Here is an 11,321-nt window from a genome sequence, read left to right on the forward strand (position 1 = left end):
TCACTGCAACGTCAAACTCCTGGGCTCAAGCGATCCTCCTGCCTCAGCCTCCTGAGTAGCTGGGACTACAGGTGCCCCCCGCAATACCCATCTGTTATTTTCTGTTTTTAAGTAAAGACAGGATCTCTATCTTGGTCTCAAACTCCTGAGCTCAAGCAATCCTCCCCCAGTGGTCCCCCAGAGAGCTAAGAGTATAGGCATGAGCCACCACGCTGAGCCTTTTCTAATGTCCATTTTGATAACTACTAAACTGTACTGACTTCTGGTTATATTTGTCCCAGCACCTGGCACATAATAGATGCTTCTAAATATTTGTGGACAAAGTGATGAGATCTAAGTCCATGCTCATTTGATTATAATTTTGGTTTCTCTCTTGGAGCAATGGTTCACAAACTTGCATGCATATTGGGATCACCTGGGGAGCTTTAAAAAATACTAATGCCTGCCCTCCACCCTTGGAGAGCCTCATTTCATTGTTCTGGGGTCAAACCTAGGCACTGAGTGTTGACCAAACTCCCCAGGTAACCCCAAAGTGCAGCCAACATCAAGAGTCACTTGCCGAGAGAGAGAAGATATACCACTAACCAAATGTCAAAGTGTGTTTCTCATTATAATTTCATAAATTAACAGTCTGGCTTCACCATCAGTCTCTGGAATATTAACAAAAGTCTACCCTGTGGGGAGAACCCACTCCACACTGGCTCAGATGCAAAGTTATCTGAAGACCTCAAAATGGGCCCTCCATATCTTGTTCTGCACCTACCCATGATGAAACCAAAGAAGGTGATGGCCAACTAATTGAACAGAAGGAAACAAGGAAATACAGTTTACACTCAGCCCAGATAAGGACTGAATCTTAAGATAAACATTTCATGTTTTCCTATTTGGAAGCTCAAGTGAAGATAAATATGCAAAAACACAGATTCCCAAGCTTTACACATAAGCATAGGACTTTGTCACCTCTTTTTTTTTCTTGTAGGATCAAGAATGTTTGATTTTTTTTTTATTTCAGATTAATAGGAGGGTACAGACAATTAGGTAACATTGTTTGCATTTGTTAGGTAAAGTCCAAGTTGTACTTGAGCCCTTCACCCAGGAGGTGTGCCATATACCCTTACATTGTTCCTATTAGGTGAGAGCACACCAATCCCCCTCCCTCATCCCCTTTCCTCCCTCTGTCCTCCCCCTACCCCAGTTGAATTTAATTGTGTTTTTCTCTTGCGTGGGTGTGTAGTTGTTCATCTATGAGTTTTATATTAGTATTGAGTACATTGGATATTTGCTTTTTCATTTTTGTGATACTTTACTATGCAGAATGTTCTTCAACTCTGTCCAGGTTAATACAAAAGATATAAAGTCTCCATCTTTTTATGGCTGAATAGTATTCCCAGGTATATACATACCACACTTTACTAATCCATTCATGGGTTGATAGGCATTCCCACATCTCTTAGCTCTTAAATCTCACAATAGGTAGGCACAAATTTAGGCTCAAAGAGGTTAAGCTCTTCGTGAATTCAATCAACTTTCACCAATCAGAAGTTAGCTCATTCGTGAATTCAGTCAACTTTTACCAAGGGTCTACAAAGCTGATTGCTTAGGCTAGAAAGAAGTATGAACAAGTGCCTAGAATTTGATTTCCAATTGAGTTTAAAACCTCTTTTTAATAGAACAAAGCACCTCTTTTCTTTCTTCTCAACTTTTCTCTTCTTTCCCTTCCCTTTCTTTCACTCCAGTAATGTTCTATTAAGTAGAGGTTTGAGACAGAGTCTCACTTTGTTACCCCAGCCCCAGTGCCCTGACATCAACCTAACTCACAGAAACCTCAAACTCCTAGGCTCAAGCAATACTCCTGCCTCAGCCTCCCCTCCACTAGCTAGGATTACAGACATCTCCCACAACATCTGGCTAATTTGTCTATTTTTTAGTAGAAATAGGGGTCTAAAAAAAAAAAAAAAGAAATAGGGGTCTAGCTCTTGCTCAAATTGGTCTACCTACCTCAGCCTTCCAGAGTGCTAGGACTACAGGCATGAGCCATCATGTCCAGCCTTAAGTAGAGGTTTGATGGGACTATAGGAACACATTGCCACACACCACCCTCACCTACTAGCACACACACCCTGGTGTGACAACCAAAGATGTCCCCGGACATTGCCACAGGCCCCCTGCGGGATGAAATTGCCCTAGATTAAAAACCACTTATAGCTGTATGATGGGAACATGCCCAACAAATACATTAAATATACTTTACTTAAACCAACTGAGTTCACAAACAAACCAAAAGACATTTTTCAGATTTTAAATGTTATGACAATTTTAACTAATTGTTTGAACTTTTGTTCTGACCTCATCATATTCTGAATTCAAATTTGAAGAAATGATTTCCTTACCTCTGCTTTTTTTTTTTCCTTCTTTGACCTTGGACGGAGATTTTAACAAAGAAAGCTAAATTTACAAAACTCAATTAAATGGCAATTAGCCTCTCTGCCATTTGATTCTGGACAATTTTTCTACAACGCTTAGGCATGTCTGTTAATTGTGTTTCTTTGAAAATGTTTGAAAATTGTAAAAACATACCTCTAGACCTTCAGCCCGCTGACTTCAGAAGTGTTTTAAAATCTTCAATTCATTTATAATGCAGGAAACTCAAGTACTGTCTCACATCAACTGTTCTCTAAAGAAACAAAAAGGAAAAAAAAAGTCATAAAATCCCTAGGTAGATACTTAACCATAATTATTGCTGACATTGGACTGACTGGAAAACTCTGCTAGAAAGAGACTAGGTGAATCAATTTCTCAAAATTGATGAAAATTATATACTTATTAGAAATCATGTCTCATACCTTGGCTGAGCCCCAAGAAGACAAATACCTTGTCCTGGGAATATGATGAAATATACGCTATATCTTTTATTTGGGTTTATCTTAGGTGTGCATGTAATAACTTTTTTATAAAATTGACCTTCTACCCTTCTTGTCAATCTAACATTAAACTTTTAAGTCTCTCTCCTATGCCCACCCTCTTTAGCTGCATGAGAGCAAGGTCAATTCCCATCTTGCTCTGGGCAACAGTTGTCAGTATTTTGCATAGTGTCTGGCCTTCCACAGGCCCTCAGTAAATTTGTATTCTCTGAATTAATATGTGAATAAATGAGTGAATGCACCTATGCTTTCAGTAAAATGCTAATATAAAGGTCAGGTATAAAAGCCACTCTCTGCTTTAAGTTTTTCTTGTAAGAATTGCATGATTGTTGATGGGTTTACATCAGGACATGGAATAAATATCTAGAAGCAACCATCCTGGAGGAAGAATTAGAGAACACTGAAACATACCAATGAGAGTCATTCAGGGATATATTATTATAAAAGCCCAGACTTTACCATCATACAATATACACATAACAAAACTCCAATTGTACCCCCTAAATCTACTGACATCGTGTGTGTGTGTGTGTGTGTGTATGTGTGTGTGTGTGTGTGTAGTTTTTGGCTGGGGCTGGGTTTGAACCCACCACCTCCAGCATCTGGGACCGGTGCCCTACCCCTTTGAGCCACAGGCGCCACCTACTGACATCTTTTATAAAAGAAGTGTTCACAAAAATCATTCAAGAGGCCCGGCACTGTGGCTCACGGGTAGCTCCATCTCTGGAGTTAGCAGACTGGTTCTGATTCCAATTGTGCCCACTTATTTCCTTTGTGATTGTAGGTAAATTAACCTTTCTTTGTCTCTATCTTCTCATATATAAAAAGGATCATAACATCAGCCTCACAGGGCTGTTGTAAGTAATATGCTACATAATTTCCCTTCCACCAGGGTTTCTTCTAGAGGTCTCTATCTTAGAGAATGTCTACCTGGGAGTATACAAACCTGAATTTTCCCGGGGGGGCTGAAAAATTTCCCCAGGAAAAGTTTCCCAGGAGGCGCCTATGGCTCAGTGAGTAGGGTGTCGGCCCCATTTACCAAGGGTGGCGGGTTCAAACCTGACCCCAGCCAAACTGCAACAAAAAGTAGCCAGGCATTGTGGCGGGCATCTGTAATCCCAGCTACTCGCGAGGCTGAGGCAAGAAAATCGCCTAAGCCCAAAAGCTGGAGGTTGCTGTGAGCTGCGAATGCCACGGCATTCTACCGAGGGTGACAAAGTGAGACTGTCTCTAAAAAAATAATAATTAAAATAAAATAAAAAAAAAATCTATTGAAAAGTTTCCCCAGAGAGTAGATCTTAAATCTCACATAAACATGTAAGGTGATGAATATGTTGACTGATTAGCTTGATTTAATTATTTCACAATATATCAACACATCGCGTCGTATACTGTGAGTATATAAAACTTTTTATTTGTCATTTATATCTCTCAGCAGATATATGAAGGAATGGTGGGAATTAATAACGAAAAAAGTGAAAGACAATATTCCAGACAGAGCAGCACCTTCAAAAACCTGGTAGCTAAAGAGATGTTGGACAAAGGGTATAAAATGTCAGTTTGACAGGATGAATACATTCTGGAGATTATTGTACAATGTGACAACTATAGTTGATAACAATGTATCATGTGCTTGAAATTTACTAAGGGAGTAGTTGTTTTTTTTTTGAGACAGAGCCTCAAGCTGTCGCCCTAGGCAGAGTGCTGTGGCGTCATAGCTCACAGCAACCTCCAACTCTTGGGCTTAAGACATTCTCTTGCCTCAGCCTCCCAAGTAGCTGGGACTACAGGCACTTGCCACAATACCTGGCTATTTTTCGGTTGTAAGTGTCATTGTTGTTTGGCAGGCCTGGGCTGGATTCAAACCCTCCAGCTCTGGTGTATGTGGCTGGTGCCTTAGCCGCTTGAGCTACAGGTGCCGAGCCAGGAGTAGATTTTTTTGTAGCTACAGAATATTTACTGTACACAACTAAATGGTAAATGTCAGTACAATAGGCTGTATTGGTAAATAATCCACAACAAACAAATGTAAGGATAATCCAGATAATTGGTAATTCTGAATTATAAAACAATAACACAAGCAAATAAGGTTAGTAAAGCAGCCTCAGCACCTGTAGCTGAACTGACTAAGGCACCAGCCACATACACCAAAGCTGGTGGGTTCGAATGTAGCCCAGGCCTACCAAACAACAATGACAGCTACAACCAAAAAATAGCCAGGCGTTGTGGTGGGCACCTATAGTCCCAGCTACTTGGGAGGGTGAGGCAGGAGAATCACTTAAGCCCAGGAGCTGGAGGTTACTGTGAGCTGTGATGCACAGCACTCTGCCCAGGGCAACAGCTTGAGTCTCTGTCTCAAAAAAAAAAAAAAAAGGTTAGTAAAGCAATATTAACAAATTCCCCAGGGGCGGCGCCTGTGGCTCAAGGAGTAGGGCGCCGGTCCCATATGCCAGAGGTGGCGGGTTCAAACCCAGCCCCGGCCAAAAAAAATCACACACACACAAAAAAAAAACAAATTCCCCATGGAAAACAGACATTCTCTGATATCAACAAGTAGTGCATGTCAGTTATATTGTGTAACATACACTGCAAATCATCTGTACATAATAATAAAAATTAATTATGACACGTATGGTGCCTATGCTGATAATCTCAAGTGCTCGGGGTTCTCAGGCAGCAGGATCACTTGTTGATGATCACCTATGATCGCACCTTTGACATGTTCCCACCACTTTTATTTTCTTGCTGTTTTTAGTTGGCTCTCTACAGTCCAGCGTTTTCTACCAAAGAGACCAGGTTCCTGTAGTTCTCCAACATCATGGCCCTAAACAAAGTCCTCTGAGCAAGGTCCAGGCACTCCCACTCTTAACAGAATTCTGTGGCCACATCCCTGAACGTCAAGTGTCCCCTGTAAGAGCCATTCCTGCCTCGTCTGCTTTCCTCTTCCTCCTGATCTGGACTTCTTCCTCACATGCAGTGAGTGGGTCACAGGGTCACCTTCCGTCCCCAAGATCAACTTCCAGATCTGAGGGAGGGGGAGTAGATCTTAAATCTTCTCACATAAACATGTAAGGAGATGGGTATGTTGATTGATTAGCTTGATTTAATCATTTCACAATATATTAACACATCGTGTTATATACTACGAATATATACAATTTTTTATTTGTCAATTATACCTTGATAAAACTAGGAAACAGAGCACTGAGCATGAAAAAAAAATTGAAAGAAAGCAGTGTCCCTAAAGCTCCAATCAGGGGAAGGGATGAGGTGGGGGAAGTAGATGGGAACTGTACTAAATTTTTTGGTTTTGAAATGTGTATCAGTTTCCTATGGCAACTGATAACAAATTATCACAAGTGTGATGGCTTCAAGCAACCAAAATGTATTCATAGTTGTGGAGGCCAAAAATATGAAATCAATTCCACTGGGCTGAAATCCGGATGTCAGCAGAGACACACTCCCTCCAGAGGCTCTAGGGGGAGAATTTGGTCTTTGCCAGAATTCCTTGGCTTGTGGCCACATCACTTTAATCTTCAAGGATAGTATCTTCAAACCTCTGCTCTGTCTTCACATCATCTTCTTCTCTACATGTTGTCTAATCACCCTCTCCCTCCTTCTTAAAAGAATATATGTAATTGCATTTAGGGATATCCAAGATAATCTCCCCATCTTTAAATCATGACCTTTAAATCACGTCTTCAAAGATTTTTCTAGGCCAAAGAATCCATTTAGTGTAGTTAGGTAGATATTAAATTGACCCCGGAGTGGCTGTTCTATTTTACAGTCCTACTAGGGTTGTATAAGAGTGCCTTTTATGCACCTTCATGACAGCATGTTATTAAAATGTGTTGTCTTTGCTAATGTGATAGTTAAAAAATTCCTATTTCGGTAGAGTTTAATTTAGTGTCTTTTCACATGTTTAAAAGCCATTCGTATTTCTGGTCATAGCCCATTAACTCCAACTGTAGGTTAGCTAATCAAATATAAGGGGCAGCTTTCTTAACCAAGAATAAATACCAAAAGGCATACTTTTATTTATTTATTTTTTTATTGTGGTAAAATATATATGACATAATTTTTTCCATTTTTTAAAGTGTACAATTCAGTGGCATTAAGTGCATTCACAAAGCAGTGCAATAATGACCATTACCCATTTCCAGAATGTTTACATCATCCCAAACAAATTCTGTACCCGTTAAACAATAACTCCCCATTTCCCCCTTCTTCCCAGGCCCTAGCAACCTCTACCCTACTTTCTTAACCTCTGTTCTGCTTTCTTAACCTCTAATCTACTTTCTGTCTCTATAATTTTGCCTATTTTAGGTGACTCATGCAAGTAAAATCACATCATACAATGTTCTTTTATTTTTATTATTAAGACAGAGTCTCACTTTGTCACCCTTGGTAGAGGGACGTAGCGTCACAGCTCACAGCAACCTCAAACTCTTGGGCTCAAGCAATTCTCTTGCCTCAGCTTCCCTAGTAGCTGGGCCGACAGGCTCCCGCCACAACGCCTGGCTATTTTTTTTGTTTAGAAGCCCGTGGCTTTGTTCGACCCCGCTGGCCACATGCTTCACCAGCCCCGAAGCACGTGGCCAGCGCCCTAACCACTGAGGTATGGGTGCCCAGCCATCATACGGTGTTCTTTTGTGTCTGGCTTATTTTGCTTAGCATGCTTTCAAAACTCATCCACGGGCGGCGCCTGTGGCTCAGTGAGTAGGGCGCCGGCCCCATATGCCGAGGGTGGTGGGTTCAAACCCAGCCCCGGCCAAACTGAAACAACAAAAAAATAGCCGGGCGTTGTGGCGGGCGCCTGTAGTCCCAGCTACTTGGGAGGCAGAGACAGAGAATCGCTTAAGCCCAGGAGTTGGAGGTTGCTGTGAGCTGTGAGGCCATAGCACTCTACCCAGGGCAACAGCTTGAGGCTCTGTCTCAAAAAAAAAAAAAAAAAAAAAAAAACTCATCCACATTATAACATGTATCAGAACTTCATTCCACTTTATGACTGAATAACATACCATTGTATGTATATGACACATTTTGTTTATGCATTCATCTGTTGGTACACTCTTGGGTTGTTTCTGCCTTTTAAATGAACATTGGTGTACAAATATCTATTTGAGTCCCTGCTTTCAATTTTTTGGTATACAGAGAGGGCAAAAAAAGTGTTCCCATTTGTAATATTCAAGTCACATTTGACTTCTGAAATTACAAGAGGTGCCCAATGTGATTTGTATTCATCTTTTTTATAGATATATATTGAGTATTACAATTGTAATACAGTTTTTTTCTTTCTTAACTTGTATATACATATTTTTGGCACCCTCGGTATACATATATACCTGGATTGTGTGGCACCTGATTGTGTGGCACCAGATTTGTGAAAAACCACCGAACTGTTTTCCAAACAGGCTGCACCATTTTAAACTCCCACCAGCAGTGAATCAGGATTCCACTTCCACATAATATCCAACACTTGTTATTTTCTATTTTTTTAAATATATAGTAGACATCCTAATGGGCATGAAGTGATATCTCATTGTGCCTATTTATTTCTAATTTCCTTGTTCAGCTGTAGAAATTTTTCATATGAAATTCAGGAATTCTCCAGATCACACTTATTCCACACTGCCTACTGATCACCTGTACTTCTTTTCCAACAGCATTTAGGGTCTTGCCTTCAAAATTACTTCCTTTGGCGGATTCTGTACACTGAACCACCTACAGCACAATTGCTCGGTTTAGCATTTTGCCTCATCGAAGCAGAAGCGCCATCTAGTGGCTCAGTAGAGTAACTGCAAGGGGAGCCCCTATTTTTTTCGCTTGTGTCCATCCGAACGGAGTCCTGGATATATTTTACCTACCCGGTGATACCCAACTGGTAGTGCCGTGAAAGGCAAGATCCAACTCTGATCCGAAGGGCTGCTTCTAAAAAGATTATATTTATGGGCTTTCACCCCAAATGGCAATGAATTCTTCAGTTTCCTCTTAATTGTACCCTTCCTAAAATAGGAATAATAGAAGTGCAGCTGACATTACAAATGCAACTGGTTTATTGAATATTCTGTCCAAAAAAGAAACCATTTCATTTTCTGCCAGTCTCTTCCCTCAAGTATTCCCTATTTAATCTTCATTTTCCACCCTTAAAAGACATCCCTAGCAAAACCTTAGTTCTCGGGTGTCTTCAGTTTGTCCCCTGTACTTCCTTCTTATGAATTGTCTCCCTTACCGCCCCCCTGTAAGCCGAGCTCTGGAGTGCGGAGGAAGAATGGTCTGTGGGGAGGGGTCTCTTTTTTCATGCTGCCCCTATCCCCTCCCTTTAAAGCTCCTCTGATGTTTGGGGCAGAGAATAGAAATAAAGAGAAAGGGAACAATCTTGCACAATTTTCTGACATAGAAAATAGACTCTTGCTTGGCTTTTTCCAACTACCCTTCCCTCAGCTCATACCGCCCGCCATGTTCCAAAGGATCCACTTAATTCATTCTTGCCCCACCCAACCTAAGGAGTTCGGGCTGCTTCATTTTGCCCCCCTCAACGCCTGCACCCCAACCATCTGTCTCCCATTTTTCTCTCTTTCCACAGAAATCACAAATATAAGAAAAGGAATAAATATCACTATTAGAAAATGAGAGCATGTTACAAGTAATGGGATTAAAGAGATTAAACTCAAAAATTATTAGAACCAACCAGCATTCCAACTGATAGCCCAATATAAGATCAACGCATACACCAAAAAATCAATAGCTTTCCATTACACAGCAACAGCCATTGAGCTAGTGTTAAGGAGAAATTATTCTCTTCCAGTAACAATGAACTAGCAAGTTCTTAGAAATAAATGCAGCAAGAGCAGGGGCCACATAAAGAAAGCTATAAAGCTTGACTACAGACATAAAAACGAGACCCCATGTAAGAGAATAGAGAAGTATGACTTCTTTCTAGATAAAAAGCATCAGTGTTGTAAGGATTCCTTTTCTTCCCAGATTAACATAAAAATGAAAAGCAGTATAAATAAATTTTGGTCTATACATACAATGGATATCAACCCAGCAATAAGAAGGAATGGACCACCGATACAAACAAGTACATAAATGAATCTCAAAACCATTATGCCAATACAAATGTACCTGAAAGAAGCCAGATACAAAGAGTCCATACTATTGCATTTGTATAAAATTCTAGAAAGGGGGAAAAGTGAAAGCAGCTGGAGTTGGAGATGAGCATAAGGATTAATTGCAAAAGGGCATAAAGGACCTTTAGGGGTTAATGAGAATGCTCTATATCTTAATTACACCGGCAGTTACATGGTGAATACATTTGTCAAAACTCATCTAAATGTATCCCTAAAGTGGTACATTTTCTTGTATGTAAATTATGCCTCAATAAGTTGGAAAAAATGAAATGCAAGTCAAATTGAAATGCCATTCAAAAAAATTACCAATTTAAGGGATGGGGGACAGGTGTGGCAGAGATATAAGAACTGAAAATAGGCCCACGCCTGTGGCTCAGTGAGGAGGGTGCTGGCCCCATATACCAAGGGTGGCAGGTTCAAACCCAGCCCCCGCCAAACTGCAACAACAACAATAACAACAACAAATAGCCGGGCGTTGTGGTGGGCGCCTGTAGTCCCAGCTACTCAGGAGGCTGAGGCAAGAGATTCGCCTAAGCCCAAGAGCTGGAGGTTGCTATGAGCTGTGGCGCCATGACACTCTACCAAGGGTGACAAAGTGAGACTGTCTCTTAAAAAAAAAAAAAGAACTGAAAATAAAATTCTTTGGGAAGAATAAATGAACGATACCAGATAAAAAAGAAAGGATAAAGCCAGAGAGTCCATCAACAAGTCTGTAGCTCGAGCAGGCAGCCACCCTGACCACCCTGGGAATAAAATGCTTCTAGTTCTCGCTTCTGCCAGGCACCCTCTTAGAAAGGTTTCCCAGAGGGAGAAGGACCAGTCCTAGTCTTTGCTTGTGCCATTCCTCCCCCAACATACAGGTTGGGATAGAATGAGGCTGCAGAGAGCAAAGTAGTTTGGTTCCTTCTTAATAGAAGAGAGAGATCCCAACTGTTTTCTCTCTTTGAGACATGAACTCCTGGATGCTTTTTTTATTCTTAGCTTTGAGTCCTGCTACCTCCTCCAAAGTTGTCCTATTAAAAAATACAAGCAAGAGGCTCAGACATCTTTAGGATGCTCCTTATATCACAGAAGTCTTCCAAAATATATTGTTTCATGACATAAAAACACAGGCCACCAAAAGAAATTCTAGAAATTTGGGTGGTGCCTGTGGCTCAAGGGGTAAGGCACCAGTCCCATATGTCAGAGGTGGTGGGTTCAAACCCAGCCCCGGCAAAAAAAAAAAAAAAGCACACACACACAAAAAAAGGAAATTCTAGAAATTTAA

This window comes from Nycticebus coucang, chromosome 4, assembly GCF_027406575.1.
Source record: "Nycticebus coucang isolate mNycCou1 chromosome 4, mNycCou1.pri, whole genome shotgun sequence".
NCBI lineage: Eukaryota > Metazoa > Chordata > Mammalia > Primates > Lorisidae > Nycticebus > Nycticebus coucang.